General features: G+C 34.7%; 1 long non-coding RNA gene across 2 annotated transcripts; it reads right to left on the reverse strand.

The window, feature by feature from the left end:
• Positions 1–11,991: 11,991 nt before the first annotated feature.
• LOC121215454 (uncharacterized) lies at positions 11,992–13,763 on the reverse strand. 2 transcript variants are annotated; one of them, XR_005911277.1, is made up of 4 exons: positions 13,508–13,763; positions 13,257–13,419; positions 12,324–12,536; positions 11,992–12,245 (listed from the first exon to the last, which is right to left on the reverse strand). It is a non-coding gene; the product is annotated as an uncharacterized lncRNA (long non-coding RNA). The 2 variants fall into 2 exon arrangements; XR_005911276.1 differs by having other exon boundaries at positions 11,993–12,245; positions 13,257–13,370.
• Between the last annotated feature and the right edge of the window lie 667 nt (positions 13,764–14,430).

Below are 14,430 nucleotides of genomic sequence, written 5' to 3' on the forward strand. Positions count from 1 at the left end.
TTCGCATTGCAGCCAGTTGGAGATATTTTATTATGGTCTCAACGCACACATGATACGCCCCGGCCTCGTAGATTAATCCAAGTCGTATAGTTGCCCGATCGTTAAAACAAAGAAGAATCATTTGAGATGGAATGAAGTCGGATATTAAGCTAAATATGGTTTAAGGATGTCAAGGATAGGCTTAAGAATAAGATGGCTAATCGAATTATTGAGGCTTGGTTGTAAAATAAAAGAAAACTCGGTAATTAGAATTAAAATGGTAACTTAAGAACAAGAGAGAACCAACACTTCGATTGAAGGTTGACCCGAAACTTATAGGTTCTAAAGTTGTTTAGGAGATGGATAGAGAAACCTCGACCCACTATCTAGAATAGATAGGAACCTTGGTATAATTTAGATTGAACGCCACACGAAATCGTGATAAGTTCGGTTGAACAAAAACGAGTTGACGCCGCTAACTAGTTAGATAAGTCAACAAAGTTTTTGGACGAAATTTAAGAGAAGAAAATCTCTCCACAAATTGACAGCAATTCATTAAGGTTCAAAAGTCCTTTACAAAATGAAATTTTCAACTATTTATAAGCAAGGACTAAGCTAGCCGAATAGTCAAATGTTTTTCTTAAAAATTAAGCAAACAAAATTCATTTAATTTTGCTGGTAAGGTTCAGCTGAATAGGGAGCTCCAATGGTTAGCTTCTAGAATAAGCAATGTACTTGGAAGCTTGGAAAATGCATGGCAGCAGCTAGATTCGGTTGATGTGCTTAAAGGAGCTCATTTAAGTTGCAACTATTGCTGAAAAGTGATCAGCAATTAAAGAGATATTGAGCAGTCTTTTAAGGTGTGAAAGCTTGGAAACAAACAGCCAATGCATGTGAAAATATGTCCAATAATGTGAATGGAATAAGTTCAGCCGAATGGACAGCTTGGGAGTAGGAAACAGCAGCTCCTTTTGGCCGAATAGTCACTTAGAATAATCAACCATCAGCACACCAATTTAAATGTGTTCCATGCATGGTGTCGTCCAAGGGAATGTATCTTCTTTAATTCCTTCATGTACCTAAAACGTCCAAGTGTAGTTTACCTACAGCAAATTAATCAAATGCATTTTAGACACAATAAATTTGGCAGCAAATAACATTAAAATGCTGTACATTAAATTCGGCAGCCCCTTAGGACACAATTAAAACATGTTTGATTGGACAACATAAATTTGGCTATGACTTAGACATCATTAAAGCATGTAATAAAATTAGACACATTAATAAGATTTAATTAAACACATTTATCACAAAATTTAGTATGTCCAGATTTTATTAATTAAATTAGCTAATTAATTATTTAACTAATTTAGCAACTAAAGTTTTTTATTCCAGCAAGTTAAACGAAAATTAAAAGTGAGCTCCTTGAGCTAAGTTTGAGCTAATTGAGCTTGAAGGAGCTGGAAATGAGCTAAATCGAGCTCCATGAAATGAAATTAACCTACGTTCAGCTTGCAAAAATGATGAGCCTCGCTTGTAGGCTGAACCAATGGCCATTCTCGGGATGGAATCGTATCATTCCCCCTCTTCAAAACGACTTGTCCTCAAGTCGGCCACTTGCTAGCGACAAATCTTTCCTCATCAGAAGTCCCTTGGTTGACAACGTTGCTCCCAAAAATCTGAGGATCACAAATTTCTTGAAAAATGAGGTTAGACACGGTTCCTCCCTCTTTAGGAATATAACACTTAAAGGGATTATCTATATAAAAGAGAAAGGACTTGGGGGCACAACGAATGAAAGGACTTACAAACTCGCACAGAAATGTCAATCGGGACTTGAACAAGTAAACCATTGCTGAGTCTAAGAATATAAATGGGTCTTACCTCCTCAAGTTGACTCCCCATATTCAGCAGTAAGAAATGCAAAGGATTCAAGTTCAAGTTGCATCCACAGGACTTGGAAAAATTAGTCACTCGATTATTAACACTTGGTTACATTTGATCACAACTTGCAAACTTCAAATCTTAAAACATTCTCGATATGCCATTATTATAACCAAGTGAACTCAATCGAATCAAATGATAATCAATCAAATATTTTCGCACACAATCAAACTCAACAATTCGATTCTATAACTTTTCAACATGATCAGTTAAAATGAACAACTGATACGAGCTTTCATCTTGTGCATTCTCAACATGGATTTCATTGCAAGCTAAAGACAAACAACCAATACCATCAAGAAAATAGTAGTTTTCAAAGATCAAAGCATCAACAAAGTGTTCATCTACATGCGAATAAGACGAAGATGTCTTAGAATTTTCCAAAGTCATTTCTTGGTTACCTTTAAGAGTAGGAAGAAAAATTTCGGTGTTACCTTTTTCTATCAACACAAACCTTCTCTCCTCCGCAATATAATGTAATCGCAATTTCTTGCTTGATTTAACCTGAAAGGATAAAGAAACATGAAGACAACGGTTAATCAAAACATTTTTCTTTCTCTCACTCAAGTTTCTTTCACTTTCTTTTTCTTTCTCTTTTTCTCCACTCTTGTTTTCTTCACTACTAGACTTCTTTTCACTCAATTTTTCTTCTGTTCTCTCTTTTGATTCTTTACTCTCTTTTTTTAACCTCTCCATGGATTGTTTAATTCTTTGCTGATCCTCCATCACTTGTTGTGGCGATAGAGGTGCTAGAGTTACGTTCCTACCATGGTGCTTGAAAGTGTATTGATTTGTGAATCCGTCGTGTTTGACTCTCTGATCAAACTGCCATGGTCTTCCTAATAACAAATGTCCCGCATGCATGGGTACTACATCTCATAGAACCTCATCACTGTACTTTCCGACGAAAAATGCAATAAGGGCCTGTTTGGTTACCTTGAGTTCGATACCCTCATTGAGCCATTGCAACTTGTAGTGACTCGGGTGTTTAGTAGTTGGCAAGGCAAGTTTCTCCACCAAGAACGTGCTTGCTACATTTGTACAGCTACCTCCATTGATCACCAAACTACAGACCTTGTCTTGAACGTGACAACGAGTATGAAACAAGTTTTCACGTTGCGGTTCACTCCCGGTGCTTTGTGCACTTAGGCTCCTTTTAACAACGAGCATCTCTCCCTCCACCGCATATTCTATCTCTTCTTCGTCATCAGTAGGTATATCAGCTTCGTTTTCTCTTTGCCCTTCCTCTTCCTCAGATTCGATGTCACCATTGGAAAGCACGATCATAGCATTACGATTAAGGCATTGGCTCGCTATGTGCCCTCTCCCTTGGCATTTAAAACACTTGATGTCTCGAGAGCGAGTTTGAACATTTTCAAGGGCCTTACCTTTACTAGATTCGGCCACAGACTTGTTGAACTTCATGGGCACCGCAGGTTCTTTTGATTGATTCGTTGAAACATTCTTACTTGGCCCTTGGTTCCATTTGGGTGCACTCGAAGAGGAGTAACCACGTACGGCTCCTTTCATCTTGAGTTGCTTTTCGACTTTGATTGCCATGTGAACCATATCGATGATCTCCACATAATGTTGCAATTCAATGACATTGGCTATGTCTCGATTCAATCTAGCCAAAAATCGTGCCATGGTGGCCTCACGGTCTTCTTGCACATCCGCACGTATCATAGCCACTTCCATTTCTTTATAGTAATCCTCTACACTCCTCGTTCCTTGTGTAAGATTTTGGAGTTTTTGGTACAACTCCCGATGGTAGTACGAAGGAATAAAACTTCGACGCATTACAGCCTTCATCTCGGTCCATGTTCGGATAGGACGCTCGCCATTTCGTCTTCGGCTAGTCGTAAGTTGGTCCCACCAAACCATTGCGTAGTCAGTAAACTTAATAGCAGCCAACTTAACTTTCTTGGCCTCAGAATAGTTATGGCATTCAAATATGAGCTCGATCTTTTTCTCCCACTCGAGATAAGCTTCGGGATCCGATCAGCCTTGGAATGAAGGGATTGACAACTTAATGCTTTTCAAGTCATCATCGAACCTCTCTTGATTTCGTTGGCCTCGGTTGCGTAGGCCTCTCTGTTGGACATTCGCATTGGACCATTGATCACTTTTGTGTTCAATCGGCTCGAAAGATTCATCATCTAAATCAGATTGCTGTCCTCGATTTCTCGGAGGGCTTAAGGGAGTTCTTTGTTCATTGGGCTCTTCCTTCCACACGATCAAGTCTATCTTGAATCAGTTCCAACTTGTGATCGAACAATCGTTCCACCTCACGTAGCAGTGCTTGCAAATTCAAGTCCGGCACATTCCCAACAGGTTGCCTTTCCGCCATGTTTCTCATAGGGCTTCTTGACATATGAAATTATAACCTCACAACAAAAAATCACAATTCACTCAAAGAGAAAATAATTCGGCACTCCATTCGTGTTTACACTTTTTAATGGCTTTTACCTCCACTCTATTGTGCTCACTCACTCACGCCTTTTTCCTCTCATATCTTCTCTTGTGATTTCGTAGAAAACTTCGCAATACTAGATCTTCTAGTTTAGGGGTCGGTTTCAAGAGGTTTGCAAAGGTAACTATATAAGGGATGTAGGTGGGCTAAAAGAACGATATTGGGTTATCAAGTGTGGCGTGAAGGTGGATGGTGTTCGGAATAAGAAATCGTTGATCGGGAATAACCAAAAGATGTATTTACCACTTGCAACAAACTTTTTTTTTCAAATTTTTTTTATAAACTACAATACAATATGTTGATTTACAAATAAAAATAAATCTACTTACTCCGGCTCTTCTCGAACATCCGTTCCTCTCGTTTTAAATAGCTCTGATACCAAATGATACGCCCCGACCTTCTAGACTAATTCGAGTCATATAGTTGCCCGATTGTTAAAACAAAGAAGAATCGTTTGAGATGGAATGAAGTCAGATATTAAGCTAAATGTGGTTTAAGGATGTCAAGGATAGGCTTAAGAATAAGATGGCTAATCGAATTATTGAGGCTTGGTTGTAAAATAAAAGAAAACTCGATAATTAGAATTAAAATGGTAACTTAAGAACAAGAGAGAACCAACACTTAGATTGAAGGTTGACCCGAAACTTATAGGTTCTAAAGTTGTTTAGGAGATGGATCGGGAAACCTCGACCCACTATCTAGAATAGATAGGAACCTTGGTATAATTTAGATTGAACGCCACATGAAATCGTGATAAGTTCGGTTGAACAAAAATGGGTTGACGCCACTAACTAGTTAGATAAGTCAACAAAGTTTTTGGACGAAATTTAAGAGAAGAAAATTTCTCCACAAATTGACAGCAATTCATTAAGGTTCAAAATTCCTTTATAAAATGAAATTTTCAACTATTTATAAGCAAGGACTAAGCTAGCCGAACAGTCAAATGTTTTTCTTAAAAATTAAGCAAAAAAATTCATTTAATTTTGCTGGTAAGGTTCAGCTGAATAGGGAGCCCCAATAGTCAGCTTCTAGAATAAGCAATGTAATTGGAAGCTTGGAAAATGCATGGCAGCAGCTAGATTCGGTTGATGTGCTTAAAGGAGCTCATTTAAGTTGCAACTATTGCTGAAAAGTGATCAGCAATTAAAGAGATATTGAGCAGTCTTTTAAGGTGTGAAAGCTTGGAAACAAACAGCCAATGCATGTGAAAATATGTCCAACAATGTGAATGGAAAAAGTTTAGTCGAATGGACAACTTGGGAGTAGGAAATAGTAGCTCCTTTTGGCCGAGTAGTCACTTAGAATAATCAACCATCAACACACCAATTTAAATGTGTTCCATGCATGGTGTCGTCCAAGGGAATGTATCTTCTTTAATTCCTTCATGCACTTAGAACGTCCAAGTGTAGTGTACCTATAGCAAATTAATCAAATGCATTTTAGACACAATAAATTTGGCAGAAAATAACATTAAAATGCTGTACATTAAATTCGGCAGCCCCTTAGGACACAATTAAAACATGTTTGATTTGGACAACATAAATTCGACTATGACTTAGACATCATTAAAGCATGTAATAAAATTAGACACATTAATAACATTTAATTACACACATTTATCACAAAATTTAGTATGTCCAAATTTTATTAATTAAATTATCTAATTAATTAGTTAACTAATTCAGCAACTAAAGTTATTTATTCCAGCAATTTAAACGAAAATTAAAAGTGAGCTCCTTGAGCTAAGTTTGAGCTAATTGAGCTTGAAGGAGCTGGAAATGAGCTAAATGGAGCTCCATGAAATGAAATTGAGCTACGTTCAGCTTGCAAAAACGACGAGCCTCGCTTGTAGGCTGAACCAATAGCCATTCTCGGGATGGAATCGTATCAACACACTAGAATAGTGGTAGATGCTTCTATAAATGCTGCTCTACTTTTTAAGTCTTATAATGAGGCTTATGAACTTATCGAGACAATAGCCAAGAACAACTACTAGTGGCCGATCAATTGAGTAGCATGAGTGCATGAAGTGAATGTTCTCACTTCACTTGCAGCTCAAGTATCTTCAATTTCTTCAATGCTTAATTTTTTCTTCTAACGGTGTAAAAAATGTTGCAACTCAGCCACCGAGTCAATTTGATGTTATTTCATGCGTATTTTGTCTCCTGAGTTTGTTTATTATGTAGGAAATCAAAACAAGAATAGAAATGGACAACGACCACAGTTCAACTTCTATAACCCTTCATGGTGAAACCGTTCAAATTTTTCTTGGAATAACCAAAGAGCTGAACCGAACAACAACTACATTGAACATATATCAAATCAACCTTTAGGGTTCAATTAAAAAGTTTAGAAACCGCCAAAAGCTGAACTGTCCAACAATTTGGAGAATTTGTTGAAGGTATACATAGCTAAGAATGACGCCTTAATCTAAAGCCAATCAGCAACTTTAAAAAATTTGGAGAACCAAATGGGTCTATTAGCTATAGAGCTTCGTAATAAACCACAATGAGCCTTGCCAAGTGCACAAAAAATCCAATGAATACATGTAAGGAACATTGTATAGTAGTTGCTTTACAAGGCGGAAAGACGTTGGAACCCAAGGAAGTTGAGGTTGAAGATAAATCTGTCAAAAGAAAGAAAAATCAACCGATAGTTGAAACTCTTACACCACAAATGATTGATTTTGAAAATTCTAAAGAGGTAAATTCTGAACTAGTCAATTTTGATAAGCTAACGCCTTTGTTAAATGTAGATACAACACCTTAGAAAAATTATCCAATCCAAGCCAAGGTTCCATCAACTCTGTATCAACAAAGACTCAAGAAACAAAAACAGGAGCTGCAATTTAAGTTCTTGAATGTTCTTAAATAGCTTCACATCAATATCCCATTGGTAGAAGCCTTAAAAAATGTCGAATTATGTCAAGTTTATGAAGGACATTCTGTCCAAGAAGAAGAGGCTTGGTGAGTTTGATACTGTAGCATTAACAAAGGAGTGTAGTGCATTCCTACAAAACAAGTTACCTCCGAAAATGAAGGACCATGAGAGCTTTACTATACCTTATAACATTGGAAATCTTACTATTGTAAAGCTCTATGTGATTTAGGAGTGAGCATCAACTTGATGCCAATGTCTGTTTTTAAGATGTTGGGTATAGGTGATGTTAGACCAACAACTGTGACACTCCGACTAGCAAATCAATCTCTAGCACACCAGGAAGAAAAGATCGAGGATGTTCTGATACATGTAGAAAAGTTTATTTTTCCTGTTGATTTTATTGTCTTAGATTTTGAAACAGATAAGGAAGTGTCGATCATCCTGAGGAGACCTTTCCTAGCAACAAGGAGAGCATTCATAGATGTGCAGAAAGGTGAACTCACTATGCAAGTTCAAGATGACCAGGTGACTTTTAATGTTCTTAAAGTCATGAAATTCCTTGATCCGGTGGAAGAATGCTCAATAATAGAGGAGCTAGAATCCTTAGTCTCTACAGAATGGGAATGCAATTCTATAGAAGACCCATTAGGAACACCTTAGGGTTTGAGCCACTAGAAGATGAAAAAGTTAAGGAAAATATGGCTTTGATAGAAGCCAACAAGAAGGGTTATGTTCGACTAGCACGTTTTGAATCATTGGAGTTGGAAACTCGGGAATACACACAAACAAAGTTGTCAAACGAGGAACCACCCAAACGTGAATTAAATGTACTTCCCTCTCATTTGAAATACGTTCATCTAGGTAATTGTTCTACTTTACCTGTGATTATTTCAGTAAAACTAAACAGAACACCAAGAGGAGCAGCTGATTGAAGTTTTGAAGAAATTTAAAAACTGACCAGCTAAACTTTAGTTTATATTCGAGGAATAAGTCCTTCCTTTTGTATGCACAAGATTATCTTAGAGGAGGGCGAGAAAGCGAGAATCGATGGGCAAAAAAGTCTCAATCCTATTACGAAAGAGATAGTTTGGAAGGAAGTTATCAAATGGTTAGATGCAGGAATTATTTACCCCATCTTAGATAGTTCATGGGTAAGTCTGGTACAATGTATACCAAAGAAGGGTGAAATCACGATTGTAGAGAATGATTTTAGTGAAATTATCCCGAGGATGATCATGGCCTGGAGAATCTGTATAGACTACAAAAAGCTAAATAAGGCAACCTGGAAGGATTACTTCCCACTACCTTTCATAGACCAAATGTTAGATTGACTGGCAGGTAAAGAATATTACTATTTTTTTATATGGGTATTCGGGGTACAACCCGAAAGACCAACACAAAACAACTTTTATTTGTTGTATAGTATGTTTGCTTTTAGGCGAATGCCTTTCAATTTATGTAACGCACCTGTATTATTTCAACAATGCATAATGGCAATATTTACTGATATGGTTGAAAATTTTGTTGATGTATTCATGGATGATTTTTCTATTTTTGTTGATTTGTGTGATATTTGTTTGAGTAAATTGGCTAAGGTACTGAAGAGATGTGAGGAGACAAACCTTGTCCTTAACTGGGAGAAATGTCACATTATGGTTAAGGAAGGGATTTTCTTAGAACATAGAATTTCCAGAAAAGGGATCGAAGTCAACAAAGAAAATGTGGATGTAATTGAAAAGTTTCCACCCCCAATCACTATTAAAGAAGTTAGAAGTTTCTTGGGGGCATGCTGATTTTTACCGAACGTTTATCAAGGATTTTCTGAAGATTTTCAAGCCTTTATGTATGCTATTAGGGAAAGACACAATTTTTTAGTTTAACAAAGCATGCATGAAAGCCTTTGAAGAATTGAAAAATTGATTAATCTCAACACCAATAATCGTTACATTAGATTGGAAGTCTCCTTTTGAGTTGATGTGTGATGCTAGCAATTTTGCTATGGGAGCTGTGATGGGGCAAAGAAGAAACAAATTATTTCATCCAATCTACTATGCAAGCAGAACTTTGACAGGAGCCCAACTTAACTATACGATAACAAAAAAAAAATTGCTATAGTTTTTGTGTCTGGAAATTTCCATTCATATCTTATAGGTACAAAAGCCATAGTTTTTAGGGATTATCCAACCATCAAGTACTTACTCACAAAAAAAGATGTTAAACCAATGTTGATTCGATAGGTACTCTTGCTCCAATAATTTGACCTTGAGATCTAAGCCACAAAAGGAGTTGAAAATCAAGTAACGGACCATCTGTCAAGATTGGAACAACACGAGGTAATTCACTCACTTGTTCCGATTAATGAAAACTTCCCAGACGGGTATATTTTTTAGGTAAGTCGAATCCATGAAACTCCTTGGTTTGTCAATTATGCAAATATTTAGCATGTGGAATAATGCGTCTTGAAATGACATACTAACAAAGGAAGGAATTCCTTCATGATATTAGGTATTACATTGGGAGGAATCATTTCTATTTAAGCAATGTTCAAATAATATAATTGAGAAGTATGTATGTAATAGCCTAATTTTGACCCTAATCAGAACAGTGGTTTCGGGACCACAAATTTGAGTCTAAAAAATTATTTTAATATTATTTTATGTGTTAATTATGTGTGAATTTACATGTGCGAAAGTTTCATGAATTAATTTTATTGTTTGTGTGCTTAATTTGAGAAAAGGGCTTAATCGCGTAAAATGAAAATTTGATGGTTAAATAAGAAAGTGCCTAATTGTTGTTGTCTTTATAATTTGGAGGTTTTATGTTGTAAATTAACCATAAGTGAGAGTAGTGGACGGCATTATGTTAAATTATATAGCTTATTATATTAAGTATAATGGTTTAATATATAATAATATAATATATTGTTAATATAATAAAACAAACATAAGTTAAAAAGCCATTATCATCTTTTTGTTTTTACTAACCGAATGTAAAAGAAAAGAAAAAGAAAAGAACAAGCTTAGGGTTCGACCATTTTTGATAATTTTTACGTTTTTGAGATCGTTGCTAAGTTATCTTCAAAGCCCATGTCTTAATTTTTTATTTTGATAAAGATTTTGAAATGTGCCATTGATGATTTTTGAAATGTGCCATTGATGATTTTTGATAAAGTTTTATGATGATAGTTGATGAATTATGAAATATATGTGTTAGATTAATATGTTGTCTTTGAATTTTTGGTGAATTTGAGTAATTAGGGCTAAATTGTAAAAATAATATTTTGAGGGACTAAAATGTGAAAAAAATGAAATATGTTGACTTGTATGGAGCTTGTGAATATTCGGCCTAAGCATGTTATATGCAAATTTTGTGTATTTTGTGTTTTATGCAATAGGGATGAAATTGAAAAAGTGTGAAATGTCAGGGGCAAAATGGTAATTTGTCCATTTATGTGTTTTTGGATTAAATTGAATGAATGTGTGTTTAAGTTAGTTAAATTTGAATTTATTTAGATCAAGAACGAAAGAAAATGGAATTAGATCGGGGGAAGTCGAAAGTAGTCGAATAGTCGATTATATAGTCTGTCAATATCTGAGGTAAGTCTATAAGCATTTAAATGTTGTTAAATTGAAAATATATGAATGTTATGTGATGAATTGAATTAGTCAAATATATATGTGTGTTTTGGCCGAATGTGATTATGAGATAGGGAACTATGTTTCGAGTTCGATTCGATTGAGATTCAACGTCCGAAAGTCTCGTATGAACCCTAGGAACATATAGAATATATTTGTCATGACATAGGAACTCTGATATGTGTTTTCATGTAAGACCACGTCTAGGACATTGGCATCGACTTGTGTTTACGTGTAAGACCCTGTCTGGAACAGTGGCATCAATATGTGATTATATGTAAGACCACGTCTGGGACATTGGCATTGTACAAGCTTTCCGATTATTCGCGTATCCTTTTAAATTCTGAACGGTTCAACGGGCAATGTTAAGTGAATACCAAATGTGAAATCAAATAAAAAGGTTCAGGTATGTGCATATCCTAAGTTGTGAAAATAAGGCAAGTTGGATGTTGAATTGATTGCATAAATGTTTAAATTATAAATGTGAATTATGTGTAAGCATATGTGATTGTGTATATTCGGCCAAATGAGGTATATGTGATATTAACAGTGAGATTTATATATATTCATGTGTATTTATGCATATGATATATATATGTATGATTAAAATGATAACTTTGTATTGGAGGATATGTATATTCTGCCTTATTAACTTAGTGTTAATATAAAATCGTTGATATATATATTTGCTTATGACTTACTAAGCTTAAATAGCTTACTTTATGTGTGTTCTTGTATATCTCTGTTTTATAGATTTTGGAGTCAAGTTACGAGCTCGGGGATCGTCAGCAAAGTCTATCACACTATCGACTGTTTCTTTCGGTATTTTACTAAGTTGAATTTGGGCTTATGGCATGTATAGCATAGTTGAAATGTTTGATTTTGCAACAAGTATGTATATGTATAAAGCCATGCGAAAATGGCTTGTCTATGATTAATATGTATAAGTACGATTTTATGTGTTTTTGAATGGGTGCTTAATGTGTTTAATTTTTTATGGTTGAAATCCAACCAAAAACAGTAAATCTAAATGATACTTCAAATTCAACGAAGGATATATGATATAAATTGATAACTGAAGTATAATTCAAAATATTCTTACAATAATGTTAAAAGTTACAATGTTAAAAATATTCTTACAATAAGAAAACATTTTTGCTAGAAGCAATGAGAGCATTTTTGCCTGGTCCACGATCCTGCGAACGATGGACCTGAGTCGTGTTAGGGCCAAAAGAACATCCATTTCTAGCTGATTGAGCCGAATGCTTTTCACATTCTTGAACATTTAGAAGCCATCTTGGTTCCCATCTACACAAGCTAATGAGCTTCTGTGACTACAAAAAGGGAAAGCACATAAGAACATTGAAACATTACCAATTACTAGCAGATAGAACATCATTAGAATATCTTACACAATAGTACAAAACAAAATGCACCATCTCGAGTACTATCAGCTTCCAGTATACTCTCTGATCTGGACTCAAACTCTGCCATATGATTCTGCAACTGATATAGAAGGCGATCAAGTTGTGGACCTCGAGAGACACGCATATGCTCCACTACAGATGCTGCTACTACAGGAAGAGACTAGAACTGCATAAGTCCATCACACCTATCATTGTATCCTGCAATTAGAGCAGACTGAGGTAATATTAATAGTATCCAAGCTATACATCAACTTGTTTATATACATCATCTTTTTTACAGTAATATTAATATTACAGCATGTTTTGTATACAGTATGTGCTAAATTTTCTTTGCATGTACATCTTTATGGATTTATCTATTAAATTTTCCATTGCAACATAAATGGAAAAATTCTAAAAGGTAAAACAAGGAAATCCTAAACAACATTAATTCTGTCTTATCTAAACTAATTACACAAAATTTATTCATAGGGACTGAAAGGCACCTAGAATAACAAAATCTCAACTAAAATATAAAACAAGGGAATTTTAAAACAACATCACAATGTAAGCTAAAATGTAAACAAACCCCCTTCCACAAGGGGCAAAAAAAATAGTAATATCCTAATTGATTAAATGTGAACAAATGACTCAAACTATAAATCCCAATCACAGATATGTTTCCATTGTAAACTAAAATCAAGCATTTTGCTTTCCAAAAAGTTCAATCTTTGATTTCTAAATTCTTCAAAATATTGTTTGTTCCTATATCCAAACATGGTTTTAGCAAAAGCGAAAACAAAGTAGTACCTACCTAAGTCCTTTGCCAATCAATTAGTTCCCACTCAAATTAAGATTCAACAACTCCATGGCGTGGAATGAATAAAAAAAGTAAAACTATCTCAATTCATAAATCTCCCAAAACTATACAAATAATACCTTTATCAGAGACCTTGGGAAAGACCAACTCAGCAGAAGTAAGCATTAAAGAAGCCAAATCCAACCATCTTCCCATCACCATACACTCTTGCGCTTCCATACAAAGCCTCATCACTTGGTTTCGCAACATTTTTCACCATAATGATTGAGTATATATCAGAAACTACAATTTTTTATTTTTGAATGAAAATTAAAAAAAATTGATAATATACTGTATAGAGAGAAGAACTAGGGTGAGGTGGTTCACTTACCATCATGTTGGGGTACTGGAAACCATAAAAAGGCGAGGAAGTTGATGAATAAGAAAAAAGAAGAGATTTTAGGTGTTGAACACATTACAGTACGATCCAATGGAGATGCAAAAGGCTGCCGATTTGGGGAAATTGGGGGGAAATAAAGGGAATCGGGCTAGGGGAGAAATGGTTTGGGAAAAATAAAATGGGGGAAAAAGAAGACGAGATTTCAGGTGGGATTTCTGGGGGTGGGGGAATCGATTTTGGGAAAAGGAAGGGGAAAAAAAAGAACAGATTTCATTTGAAATTTTGGGATAAAAATATATAATTACAAAACGATGCCGTTTTGCAAAAAATATATTCGTGGCGTTTGGAAAAAAACGTCACTATTGCTCGACTTTTAGCAGCGTTTGGACAAAAAACGCCATTATTGCTCAACTTTTTTGCGGAAAACACCGCTATTGCTTACCTTTTACGGCGTTTTTTCATAAACGCCGTTAACGCTCGATTTTTTTACAATTTTTATATTGAATTATTGTATATTTCATATACATTTGAAATAAATAATTTTTAAAATTTTAAGTAATATTTAAAAGAATTAGATAAAATTATAATTTTTAGTTTTTGTATTTCATATTTATTTGTTATAATTTGGTCCTATCCAAAATAGATAGTTACCTATCCATATCAATCTGTTACTTTTTTTTTATTTATCAATGTTTTTTTTAAATCTAATATTTAAATATATCAAATGGTCTAGATTAAATATTTTTAAATATAAAAGCATTAATTGATTGTATAAAATTTCATCTTTTAATAAATCTCAAGTAAACCTTAAATCCTAAACCATTTAATATATATAAAGTTTATCTATTAATTATCTCTTAAATAATTTAAATTATAATCATAATTTTAATATATTAAATTTAATATTATCTCTT

This window comes from Gossypium hirsutum, chromosome D03 (assembly GCF_007990345.1).
Source record: "Gossypium hirsutum isolate 1008001.06 chromosome D03, Gossypium_hirsutum_v2.1, whole genome shotgun sequence".
Lineage (NCBI taxonomy): Eukaryota > Viridiplantae > Streptophyta > Magnoliopsida > Malvales > Malvaceae > Gossypium > Gossypium hirsutum.